The sequence below is a fragment of the Acomys minous genome (genome assembly GCF_964271855.1).
Source record: "Acomys minous genome assembly, chromosome: 16".
Taxonomy (NCBI): Eukaryota; Metazoa; Chordata; class Mammalia; order Rodentia; family Muridae; genus Acomys; species Acomys minous.
The window spans coordinates 13748612-13762209 of record NC_140498.1 but is presented as its reverse complement, the minus strand read 5'-3'; the positions used below and the strand labels follow the sequence as shown (position 1 = coordinate 13762209).

The 13598-nt window shown below is 46.5% G+C and overlaps 1 protein-coding gene across 4 annotated transcripts in view; it reads left to right on the top strand.

Moving 5' to 3' along the window:
- The window catches only part of LARP1 (La ribonucleoprotein 1, translational regulator), a 50746-nt gene that overhangs the window by 13490 nt on the left and 23658 nt on the right, over positions 1 to 13598 (top strand). The gene's annotated exons all lie outside the window — the stretch shown is intronic.

Below are 13598 nucleotides of genomic sequence, written 5' to 3'. Positions count from 1 at the left end.
CGGGCGTGGTGGCGCACGCCTTTAATCCCAGCACTCGGGAGGCAGAGGCAGGCGGATGGCTGTGAGTTCGAGGCCAGCCTGGTCTACAAAGTGAGTCCAGGACAGCCAAGGCTAACACAGAGAGACCCTGTCTCGAAAAAAAAACAAAAACAAAACAAAAAAGTTCACTGTATCAATAGTTGAGTCAGAAGTTAAGACCCTGCCTGATTGTTGAGATCTCATTCAGAGAATCTCCTACTCAGGTTGGACCAGCTTTCCTTCCCAGAGCTAGGCTAAGGCAGTGAGACTAGTAGATATATAGCATTGTGCTCTAGGCTTCTGGCTCATGATGAGATAGGATCGGCTGCTGTAGGTGGTGAGTACTCTGCGGTAGACAGTGGTAGACATTTCTTGGAAGAAATGTGAGGATTCTACATCCTATGTCTAGTTCACTTAGGTCATTACTGAGACATCCTCTTCTGATCTGAATATGAGGAACCTAGGGCTGGTAGGTCCTAGTGTCAGCCAGCTTTGCAGAACAGAGGCAGACCCATCCTAAGAGGCACCTTAGTATTCCAGTGCTCCTTTGTTTAATCAGGTCTCTTGGCTTGAATCTGACCTTCATGTGACAGGAACTGCTTGGCTCCCACCAGCTTGAAAATTCACACAGTCAGCCTACTAGAGTTAGGCCCTAGGAATTCTATTGTGCACTAGACAGTGTGTCCTGACCTCATTGTTTACATTCCCACAGGGAAGCAGTGAGCTACCTAGCAATTATCTATTCGTGCCTAACATCACCTCCCAAAACAGAGCTCAAAGAATCAGCCATTTTGAGGGAGTGGTGTGCAGTCCTGTTATCCCAGCTGCTCTGGAGGGAATTTCATAGGGAATACTGGGCATTGACTAGGCACAGGTACTGTTAGGGTGTTGGTTGGCATGATCAGAGTGACCTTTGTAGCTAGAGAGACTGCAGTCAGTCAGTATCCTCCAAGGACAGAGATGGCATGTGTAGATGTTCAGAGATGCATAGGGGCTCTGCATTCTGTTCTGGAAGCTGGAGAATAGTGCAGAATATGCTTTAGGATTCCTCAGGTCTGTGGAGAAAGGGGCGGGGAGCAAGGTAGAAGTAGAAAGGCCTGCAGGAAATTTACATAAATCATAGTGGTAGACAAGCCAGAAACAATGCCAGAGCTCCTTGCAGGAGATTCCTTGCTGTCCTAAGTAATTTTGATATTTAGTAGCAAAAGTGTTACAGGAAAGAATTGAGCCAAAATTACAAAATGGTAAGGGCTAAAAGTTGTTTTTAGCAGGGTTGTTTCTTAGGGACTTTAAGCAGTTCAGAAAGTTGTTTTGTTTGATCTAAAATTGGACTTGAATCTCACGATATTCAAGTGAGATTTCAACAAAAAAATTTTTTTTCTTTTTTCCTTTTTCCTTCTGTCAGAGCAGAATGTAGTCAAGTCTTTATATCTGCAAGTCTGTTTTCCTAGAAGATGCATGGGCTGGAGAGAGGGGCCAGCCATTTAATGGCACTTGCTATTCTTATAGAGAACCCCAGTTCTGTTCCCAGTACCCATGTTGGATGGTTCATGACCACCAGTAACTCTAGCTCCAGAGGATCCAATGCCCTTCTGGCCTCTGGGGGTACTGTACTCAACGAGTGTACACACACACACACACACACCCTAATTTAAAATAGATCTCTTGAGGTTAAAAGCACTGTTTGCTCCTCCAATGGTCCTGAATTCAATTCCCAGCAATGACATGGTGGCTCACAACCATCTACAATGAGATCTGGTGCCCTCTCACACAGACACACAGACACACACACAGACACACACACAGACACACACAGACACACACACACACACACACACACACACACACACACACACACACACACACACACACACACACACACACACACACACACACACACCCTAGATCTCTTGAGGTTAAAAGCACTGTTTGCTCCTCCAATGGTCCTGAATTCAATTCCCAGCAATGACGTGGTGGCTCACAACCATCTACAATGAGATCTGGTGCCCTCTTCTGGAGTGTGGGCAGAATACTGTATAAGTAATAAAAGTAAATAGATCTTTTAAAAAAGGGGGGGGGGCGCGGAGCGCATGGTGGCACACGCCTTTAATCCCAGCCTCGGGAGGCAGAGGCAGGTCTGGTCTACAAAGGGAGTCCAGGACAGCCAAGGCTAACACAGAGAGACTCTGTCTCAAAAAAACAAAAAACAAAACAAAACAAAAAGCTGTCCGTGGTGGCATACACCTTTAATCCCAGCACTCGGGAGGCAGAGGCAGATGGATCGCTGTGAATTTGAGGCAAGCCTGGTCTACAAAGTGAGTCCAGGACAGCCAGGGTGACACAGAAACTGTGGGGGGGGGGGCGTGGTGGCTGGAGATAAGATGCAGCTGTGTAACCTAGGCTAGCCTGGAACTCTCTGGATAACTCAGTCTGACTTAGAACTTGTGATCCTCTCAGCTCAGGTATGTGCCATCATGTCTAGCTCCAGAGAAGGATTTAGGTGAAGCAGAGCCTGTTTTCTGGACATACTTGGTTTGTGGAGTGTCTGCCTAGCTAGATTCTTTTTGTATGTTTCTCATAGCTAGGACCTGATGGGCCTCAAATTTTTTTCCATTCAAATGATAATAGAAAAGCTCCAACCCACATTCTTTGTTCATCTGATGGTACTCTGGTAGGCTCTCTGGCAAAATATCCCCTTTGCAGTCTCTTTTCCTACAGGAGATCTTTTTGGTTTTTTTGACACAGGGTTCTCTGTGTAGCCTTGGCTGTCCTGGACTCACTGTGTAGACCAGGTTGGCTGGGATTAACAGGCGCGCACCACCATGCCCGGCATTACAGGAGATCTTAATGTGGCATCAGCTGCTGTATTATCTGATGGGAGTGGGGCCGTGCATCTCCGTGCCTTGTGTTTGGTGGATTATATAGAATACTCTCTAGGCAGCTGGAAGCCTGTTCTCTTGCCTTCCCTTTCTGAGGCATTGTGAGAGTAACCTTTATGAGGAGGGGCATTGTGGTGCTCACTTATCATCCTAGCACTGAGGAAGCTGAGAGAAGAAAAGGAATTTAAGGCCAGCCTGGGCTACATGAGATGCCCTTAAAAGACTAAAAAGGGGCAAAATAGTAATTTTATATGACTATGATGGTTAGGTTGTGAGTCAGCCTCCTGATCCGTCCCCCGTTCCACCCCCCCACCCCCCATTTTTTGGAGCCACTTCACTAGTTGCCTGTGAATTGCTGTTTGTTACTTATCATATCTCAAGTGCCTAGGAACTGAGCTAGTTGTGCCATGCCAATCAGACAAAAGGGGCATTGGCTTCTTTGGTTCCAGATTTCTTGAGCTGGTATCTCTCCCTACCTTCACCTGCCTATTCCTGCTGGCTGGAGGTGGAACAGAATGTTGATGGGGTACCTGCAGTAACAGGGCAGAGAGAATGAGCAAGTTCTGGATACGTTATGGAACGAGATGACTTCGACCCTTTTAAAAACTTTAAGTCATGTGAGTGTTCTGCAGAGGCCACCTGACATGAATAATGGGAATCTAACTCAGGTCTCAAACTCCAGTCCCCTGGAAGAGCAATAAATAATCTTAGCTGTGGAGCTGTCTCTCCAGCCCTAATTACCCTGGGTCTTAATAGTTTTCTGCTCCTCAGGATAGAGACTGCTGTGTCAGCAACAGCTGTGGGTTTGTTACAATGCAGCCCTGGCTGTCATGGAACTCACTATGTAGGCCAGACTGATTTGGAACTCTGCCTCCCAGGTGCCAGGATTAAAGGCATTTGTCACCATGCTGGACCTTGCTGTGGATTTTGACCAGCTGGGTGGGGCTTTTCATCAGTGGGTCCAGAGCAGGTTGAGATGAAAGTATGGAGAAGCCAGTTCTGACTTTGGCCTTCTTTTCTCATTCTTTCAGCCAAGCTGTGTGCCTCTGTCAGGTCTTAACTCAATAGCCTTATGGGTGGCAACGTTGCCCTAGAAATTCTGTGCTGGGTTATCCTTATTTCTTGAATGCTTATCAGATTTCTGAGATTGGATCCTCATTCATTTTTACCATAGTCTTGTGGGGGGCTAGTTCTTGGTATGATCCTTATAAGAAAACAGAGCTCTGAAAGGTTTAGAAATTAACTTGGTTGTACAGTAGTTAGTGAGTAGCTGAGAGTTGCCTATAACATATTGACTCCAGAGACAGCACACTACCTGTTGCTTAGTCTGCATTCTCCCAGACCTTGTGTGGTGTGTCTGTGTGTCTGTGTCTGTGTATACATGCATATAGCCTACAAAACTTAAGCTGTTTCTGGGAGGGCCTAAACTTCAAGCTTCAGCCTGGAGACCCCACTCCCACCAAGGCAGGCTGGGTTCTCTGGACATAGGACTAATGGGTATGAGCTAAGCCCTGGGAAACCTGGATCCTGCCAGGGAGCCTTGGCCCTTCTTCTCCAAGAGATGTTCTTTTTAGTTATGTTTAGGGCCATGTAGATAGGCTAGAAGGAGGGATTCTGACCTTGGGGCCTGGCCTGAAGAGTGGGAAGGGTGGGCTGGCTCTCCACAAGCTTTGCGAGGTCCCTTGGGCCACCATTTATTATTTTAGCTTTTTGAAGTGGAAACTCCTTTTAAGTCACCCAGGCAATAACAGTTCATTATTTAAAATGTCCAAATAGGTTTTATGGAAAAGAAAACCTTGGCATTGTGTCCCATCAACCTCCATGAGTACTAGTAAGCACTAATAGGATTATTACATCTTTTTCTAAACCAGTACTGCCTGCTAGAAATACAATATAGTAGTGGGCTGGAAATGTTACTCAGTTGGCAGAATGCTTGCTTAGCATGCAGCTTCCAGCAGGCTTGGGGGAAGGAAGGCAGGAACTCTAGTCAGTGCCAGACAGCTGTAGGGGGAGAGAGAGAGGCGGGGAGGGAGGGAGGGAGGGAGAGAGAGAGAGAGAGAGACAGACAGACAGACAGACAGACAGACAGACAGACACCACCTGTACTTGTGGCCCTCTTTAACTGCCCTTTGGCTTCCTGAGCTCGGTAGGCCACAGAGTCATGCTCAGCATTCAGACATGCACATGCCCCTGCCCTGGCTGAGAGAAGCCTGGTAGCATAGGCACACTTTTATTTTCCCTCTCTTCGAGACAAGGTCTTTCTGGGTATCCCTGGCTGTCCTGGACTCTGCTTTGTAGACCAGGCTGGCCTAGAACTCACAGACATCTGCCTGCCTCTGCCCCCCCCCCCCGAGTGCTGGCATTACAGGCATGTGCCACCACGCTTGGCACAGAAGAGATGAAATTTAACAGGGGCACTCATCTATAATTCTAGCATTTGGGAGGGAGATAGAAGAATCAGGAATTCAGGCCAGCCTGAGCTACTTGAAGTTGTATCTCAAAAATCCTTCTTTCACTAAGCATTGACTTAGCTAAATAGTATCAGCCAGTGTAATTTTGCTGTTTGCTTGCTTAGGAACTAAGCCTCTTTTGCAGCATTAAGCCTGTGTTCAGGGCAAGGGGAACACCATAGGTGGTGGTTTATAGTATTCCTTGGGGACCTTCACACCAAAAGCCCATGCATGGCTTGGAAGTTTATTGTGCTGTTTCACCTATTGCACACTTTCCCACAGCTTGCCTTGGGTGCTTAGATTGGTATAAGAGGCCAGCTGGGTGGCTTGGTTGCTTGGTTTTGGTTGCAATGCAGAGGGACACTTACCCCTATCCCAGAGAGTTGGGAGGTGTTTGGTCAATATTTATAGTGTACTTTTGACACAAAGCCTGTAAATCCTGGATCTTGTGACTTGCACTTTTAGGGCCCCTCAGCAGTTCTCTATCAGCTTCTGAGGCAGGATGTGCTGGGCAGAGCCTCAGTGACGGGTACCATCTTTTCAGGGTGGCCATAGCCACCACTGGGCTGCAAAGTCTCTGCTACCTGCTAGTTGAATGAACTTCTGAGCCTTAGTTTCCCTTGTCAGTTGTCTGTCATAATGAGACCCACTTTCTTGAGTGGTGTGAATCATGTAATGAAGTTTGGGACTTGTAGGATGTATGAGCTGGTGATGGTAATGGTTTATCCTGCTTGAGATATGTTTACAGATGCCAGTACTTCAGGTTATCAGAGGGCCCTTGGAATCTCCCAACACTATAGGCTGAATTAGAACCTGGTCTACACAGAGACAAGGCTTCTTTATAGCCTTGGCTGTCCAGGACTTGGCTTTAGAGCCAGATCTATCTATATAGATAGTAGCGTCTTCCTGTGGGCTGTGTGGCAGAGGAGGAGGACTCATGAGGCTTTACTATGGTGAAGAAAGGAGCAGGGATAGTATGCTTTGCTTCAACATAATCTGTGTGAAAGGAAGTCTCTTCCCTGTGTTTGCTCAGCACTAGAAAGGTAGCATCCTTTGGAAGGGAATCAGTGGTATCTCAATAGACGATAACCTATTCAGTCTTTGTATAAGTCAGCATGCAGCTGAAGGGTGGTGGTTACTGATACTGACTAGAGTCCAGTATGCTCTTCCAGAAAAGGCCAATCAAGGAGCTTGGGTTTCACTTTATTTATTTATTTTTCCCATTGTAGCCACCTCCCTCCCTCATACCCTCTCCCTCCATCTCCTAGTCCTCAGAAAGGGGAGCCCTACTCCCCTAACATCTGACCCCAGCCTATCAAGTCTCCTCTGGACTGCCTGTATACTCTTCCTTTGTGGCTTGGCAAGGCCACCCTGCCAAGGGGAAGTGATCAGGGTTTCACCTTATCATTAATCAGCTTTTGAATAGAGCTTCAGTGACTGGTACCAGCTGTGGGGATGGCCATAGCCAGCCACCACTGGGCTGCAAAGTCCCTGTGGGCAGGAAGAGTGGGAACACTGAATACACGGGTCACCATATAAGTTAAGGATAGACCCTGGGCCTAGCAAGCATCATGTGACTGCTACCTGGTCGACCCTCTCTCTGTCTGAGGCCTGTGGACTCAGGCACTGTACCACAAGCTGGATGTTGGCCTGCAGCTTTCTTTCTGCAGATGGTTGACCATCTAAAGTTCACCCTCTCTTGCCCATAATCCTTCCTGTGTTTTTTGGTTTTGGTTTTTCAAGACAGAGTTTCTCTGTGTAGCCATGCCGTCCTGGACTCTCTTTGTAGACCAAGCTGGCCTCGAACTCACAGAGATCCACCTGCCTCTGCCTCCTGAGTGCTGGGATTAAAGATGTGCCACCATGCCCAGCTGGCCTACTGTGTTTTTATTTCCAGACTGGGTGGGAAAGATGGGGTAGAGGAGGACATCTGAGAAGTGGCAACCAAAAGCCACAAGAGCTTGGTATGCAAGGTATGGAAGCTAACTAGACTTTTTTTTCTTTTTCTTTTGCTCTGAGACAAGGTTTCTCTATAGCCTTGGCTGTCCAGGACTTGCTTTGTAGACCAGGTTGGCCTTGAGCTCAGAGAGATCTGCCTGCCTCTGCCTCCCGAGTGCTGAATCGCAGGCATTCACCACCACACCCAGCTAGAGGTTCTTCTTATCTTGTGGAGGAACCTCCTGTAGAGATGGGACAAAGACAGATTTGTCCATCTCTATCTAGGTTTTGACATTGACTCTGTCCAGGCTGGTCTGGGAGGGAGAAGCACAGGTCATGCTTCTCCCTGTGGCTTTACTGCCTTTCACAGTCAGGGTTCAGGGCTGGGGTAAGGCGAACCCTGTGCAAGGTTTGACTGAGGATCCTTTCTGGGGCAAAGTCTGTCTGTGGTAGAGGACCTTAGTGGAGGCTAGTTAGTGGTGAGGTAACTGGCACTTAAGCCCATTTGAGCTGCTTCTTTCCCACCTTTTCCTGATGCTTCTTAAGTCATGGCCTTTAAAACCAGAGCACATGCTCCATGTGTTCTGCTGCTTGCTGACTCTGACCTTGGCAAACATTTCTAGCACGTATCTTGATTTTCTTGTTTATGGGCCAGTGAAAGGAATTCATTCATTTTTATTTAAGGATTGTGAGACCCATGTCATGTTTAACTGTAGCTGGGATCATTAGCACCTCACACCCTGTTTAGGATGGGGTCTTTGTCTTTTCTCATACACTTGCACAGCCCTATTAACTTTTAGTGCAACTAAGGAAGGTGCTTTGGGAGGATGACAGGCAGTGCTCTCAGTCATGCATCCGATAGTATTGGTGCCTGGCCTCTGAGAGCTAGTAATGGCTAGGCTGCTTGTTTCTGTTTTCTCCAGGAAGGCTTAAACTAATGGCCAAAGGTTGCAGGACCTCACAGGGGTCTACTGGGACCAGGCCCTTGCTACTATGACAACAGCCTAGTCCTTGCACTAATCAGGAAGCCTGTTGTCTGGAGAAGCCAGTAGGTCACTGGGTAGATAACATGTACTGTGTCCTGAGAGCACCTAGTAGAGTGTCCTAGCTTCACTCAGGTTCTGAGGGTCTCTCAAAAGGACTTTGATTTTGACCGGTGGGGGAGGTGGGAGTGAGGAGGGTTTAGCTAGCTGGTTTATGAATCTCAGGCAGCCAAGCCTTGCACTCAGGCTAAACTCAGCATGTCGGACACTGGTGTATAGGATATAATACCAGCACCATGTAAAGGTGAGACCTCCCATTTTGTCCACACGTTGGCCACCCACTCCTTGTAGTGTTAACTAGTCCTACAGCACACCCCTCCTTCAGCACTGGCCTATGATTTCAGCCTAGTTTTTCTTCCCCTACCCATTCTTTGTGCCATGGCCTGAAAGGATTGGATCACTATATTCCTTCTTCACCAGAAACTTCATTGCTTTCTGGGTGACTGAAACAAGTCCTCAATGGAGGCTTACAGCCCCCACCCCACTTCTGTGGTTAGCCTTTTTGTTTTGTTTTGTTTTTTAAAAAAGAGGTTAGCAGCCTTAGGTCTTTCTAGAACTGGACAATACAGAAAGTAATTGGTAGCCTTTGTACCAGGAGTTTATGGATTTAGCCCCTTCACTGAGCTGGAGGAGTTCTTGGAGGCCTGGGTTTTCTTCATCTTGAGTGAGAAATTCAAGGGAAGGAGCCCCAGGCCTTTCTTCCTCTCTGCCAAAGCTATGATAGTAAGTAAGGGACCAGGTTCAGTAGTCAGTAGGACATTTTCCTATTTAAACTATAGAACTCTAAAGGTTTTTTTCTTTCTTGGGGAAATACCCTAGAGCCCTTGTCTCTGGGGCAGTGTAAGGATATGGGTCCCTACTCCCCACAGGTCTTCCTAGGAGACAGGTTGGGGGGCGGTATCTGATTTGTAATCTGGGGTTGGAACTGAAGCTATTCTGGTGATCTTCCCTTTGAGAGATGACTTGTTGGCCTTTTTCACTGCTGAGGATAGAGGGGCATTGCTAAACACTAATGTCTTGGTGGGTTTAAACTGTACCTTTGTTGAGTGTTTGCTTTACTTGTGTGCTAGGCATTCTATGCTTTGTCTACTTAAATTAGTGGGCCTCTGCATAAGTGTTATCTCCTTTCTCACAGAGAAGGTCTAGATTCAAAGTGCTTAACTGTGCCATCTGGCTTTCCTAGGTATTTGAGTAAAAGGGCCGTAACTGGAAAGTGAAGGCTCTCAGACATGCCTCAGTGATCAGCCTGCCCTGTAAAGCCTTCGGTCCTAACATCCACCCTATCATAGCTCCTGCTAATGCCTTGCAGCACCCACCTTCCTCCACAAGTACGGGCTCCTTGTGTTCTCCACTCCAAAAAATAAATAAGTAAATAAATAACCAAGTGAAAAGAGTATGCTGTATAGATAGCTTCTGAAAGGACCCAGGCACCTCCTTCCAAAGTAGAGTGACTGGCTTTTAGAGGAGTATTAGTGTACTTCCTTTTTGCTATTGCTTCAGGTTTTTGCTCTTTTGTTTTGTTTTTTGCTTTTTTGAGACAGGGTTTCTCTTGTAGTCCAGGCTGTCCTGGACTCAGTTTGTAGACCAGGCTGGCCTCGAACTCACAGAGATCCACCTGCCGTGCTTCCCAAGTACTGGGATTACAGGTGTGTGCCACCATGTCCGGCTTGCTTTATTATTGGTTTGTTTATTTATTGAGACTCTGTTTCTCTGGGTAGCCTTGGCTCTCCTGGACTGTTTTGTAGACCAGGCTGGCTTCAATCTGAGAGATCGCCTGCCTCTGCCCCCCAAGTGCTAGGATTAAAGGAGTTGCCTAGTTTAAAAATTTTTTTTTGTTGTTGTTGGTTTTTTTGTTTTGTTTTTTGTTTTGTTTTGGTTTTGGTTTTTTTTTTTTTTTCTTTTTTTTTTTTAATTTTTTTAATACATTTTTATTAATTTATACATATTACATCTCAGTTGTTAGCCCATCCCATGTATCCTCCCATCCCTCCCTTCCTCCCACTTCCCCCCCCTACTCCCCTCCCCTATGTCTGTGTCTGAGGGGGATCTCCTCCCCCTGAATATGCTCATACGGTATCAAGTCTCTCCTTGGTGACCTATTATCTTTCCTCTGAGTGCCACCAGGCATCTCCATCCAAGGGACATGATCAAATATGGGGCACCAGAGTTTGTGTGAGAGTTAGATCTCCTTCTCCACTCAACAGTGGAGAATGTCCATCGGCTAGTCTGGGTAGGGGTTCAAGGTTTTTACTGCCTATTTTTTCCTTGGCTGTTGCCACAGTTTGCGGAGGACCCCAGGGCCCAGACTCTCCTGTAGTTTTCCAGGACCCACTGGATCCTTCCATTTCCTCTTTCTCCCAGGCTTCTCACACCTAAAGTTTCAATAGGATGTCCTCCCCTTTTTTTTGGTTTTTCAAGACTGGGTTTCTCTGTGTAGCCTTAGCTGGCCTAGACTCACTTTGTAGTCCAGGCTGGCCTTGAACTCACAGCAATCCACCAGCCTCGGCCTCCCAAGTGCTAGGATTAAAGGCGTGCGCCACCACCGCCCAGCCTAAAAATTTTGTTTTATGGGTGTTTTGCCTGTATGAATTTCTGTGCACCGTGTATGTTCAGTGCCAGTGGAGACCAGAAGAGGGTATTGTATCTCCTGTGACTGAAGTTAGAGATGCACTGTCTTTGGGGGGGGGGGCTGTTTTTATTTTTATTTATTTGTTTTGTTTGTTTTATTTTTTGAGGCCTTTATTTTTTCAGGACCTTCCAGAGGTCCTGAGTTCAATTCTCAACAACCACATGGTGTCTCACAACCATCTATAATGTGATCTGATGCCCTCCTCTGGCCTGCAGGTGTACATGCAGGCAGAGCACTGCATGCATAATAAACAAATAAACAAAAAATCTTTAAAAACAAAAGACCACCAGAAAGAAACAAACAAACTTTAAAAGACCAGTGTCTGGAAAACTTTTGTCTTCAGAGATGATCTTCAGTGTACCTCACCATGGAATTCCTATTAGTAAACTTTGTCACTAGCCCTAGGGCTTGCTTTCCCTCTAGCTTGCACCAATGCTGTTGAGCACACGAGGAAATGACTCTGGTTATAGTTCAGGTGGGCGCTAGCTTGACCTTGGGCTGACAAGGGTGAAGATCTTTTTTTATTTTTTGTAACACAGTCTTTCCACGTAGAGTAGGCTGGCCTCATTCCCAGAGATCCTCCTGTTTTTGCCTCCTGAATGTTGTCATTAAAGGCATATGCCACCACACCTGGCTCAGGTAAAGACCTTTAGACTAGCCAGGGAACTACTAGATGGTGGGTGGCTTCTCTGCATCAACCTGGGGTCAAAGGACAGCATTTTGTTTTGTTTTTGCAAGTGAGATTTTTCTAGTTTTCTGCTGTTCAGTGCTGGAAGGTGGGGGTGCTGTGGGCTGGGCTCTACAACTCCAGCTATTAGAAGGCATATGTCGACCATTAGAGGCAGTGGCTCTAGTAACAGGCCAGAAGCTAGGAACGCATTGGCCTTACACTTAGGAGTCAGAAGAGGACACTTTCTTCTCATTTAAAAGACATGGACTGATGAAGAATCTTCTTTTGAGGCCAGCCAGGCAGGAAGAGGGGCTTCAGCCTTGTCATCAGTGGGCAGAGCAGGGCCCTGAGGGTGACCCCTCAGGCATGGAGGAGAGAGGAGCCCCTGCTCTATGCTTGGAGGCGGGGAGGTTCCTGACCTGGCATGGCAGGGAAGGAAGCAAGAGCTAAGTGGGTAAGCAGAATCCCAGGATGTATCTCTTCCTGTGGATCTCTGGAGGAGGGAGGGACGGACACCCTTCATTTTCAGAACCATTTTGGGAAAGTATCTATGTGTGTATGGATGGGAACAAAATAACCAGAGGCACTTTTTTTTTTTTTTTTTGGAGACAGGGTTTTTCTGTGTAACAGAGCCCTGGCTGTCCTAGACTCACTTTGTAGGCCAGAGTGGTCTTGAACTCACAGAGATCCTCTTGCCTCTGCCTCCCAAGTGCTGGGATTAAAGGTGTGTGCCACCATCTCCAGGCCAAGGCACCTCTTTTTTTTTTTTTTTTTTTTTTTTTTTTTTTTAAAGATTTATTACTTACACAGTATTCTGCCTGCAGGTCAGAAGAGGGCACCCAATCTCATTGAGGGTTATGAGCCACCACATGGTTGCTGAGAATGAATTCAGGACCTTTGGAAGGGCAGCCAATGAATGAATGCTCTTAACCTGTGAGCCATCTATCCAGCCCCTAGAGGCACTTCTTTTAGGGAAGACTTTGCACGTTGTGGTCCTTAAGAAAATCTTCATCTTTGTTCCTAATACATATCCTTCCAGAGTTCACCCTGTGGGTGTCAATATACACATGCTCATTTGTCCTATAGAAAGCTGATTATTAGCCAGGCGTGATGGCACACACCTTTTAATCCCCAGCACTTGGGAGGCAGAGGCAGGAGGACCACTGTGAATTCGAGGCTAGCCTGGTCTACAAAGTGAGTTCAGGACAGCCAGGGCTATACAGAGAAACCCCGTCTCAAAACCAAAAAAGAAAGTAGATTATTTTATGACTATCCTCTTGTATTGTGTCCATTGTCACATAGCCAAATATTTATATTTTAATGATTATTGTGAAAGTTGATAGACTTAAAATTGTTGATTTCAGTACTATTGGAGCTGAAATTGTGTATAGCTCTTGTCTCACTTGTATTATTGGGGTTAAATTTAAAGATGGGATTAAAGCCAGGCATGGTGGTGCACATCTGTAACCTCACCACCTGGGGAAGGCAGAGGCAGGCAGATTGTTGTGAGTTCAAGGCGAGCCTGGTCTACAAAGCTAGTTCAGGACAGGGCTTCACAGAGAAACCGTGTCTCAAAAAAACAAACAAAACAAAAAGATGGAATTGGCCAGGCATGGTGGCACACTTGCCAGGCAAAGATGAGGATCTTTGAGTTCAGTAGACAGGTCCATATGAGAAGTTCCAAGCTAGTCAGGGCTGTGCTGTGAGATGCCATCCAAAAAGACAGAACTGTAGAGTCAAATTGGAGCATACTCTTTTATTAGGAACACAGAAGCTGATTCTTGCCTTAACTGCATGTCAGCGAGGACAGAGCAGGCCTTGGTATGGCCTTGGACTTGTGCATTCACATGTCTTTAGCTTCTCTTTCTCTGCTTGTGCAGAAATTTATAGAAAGTTCAACTTCTTTTCCTTTTAGATTTTGCCATAGTTCTGGAGCCCTGAGTTACAGCGAAGATTTGGGTATGGGCTATG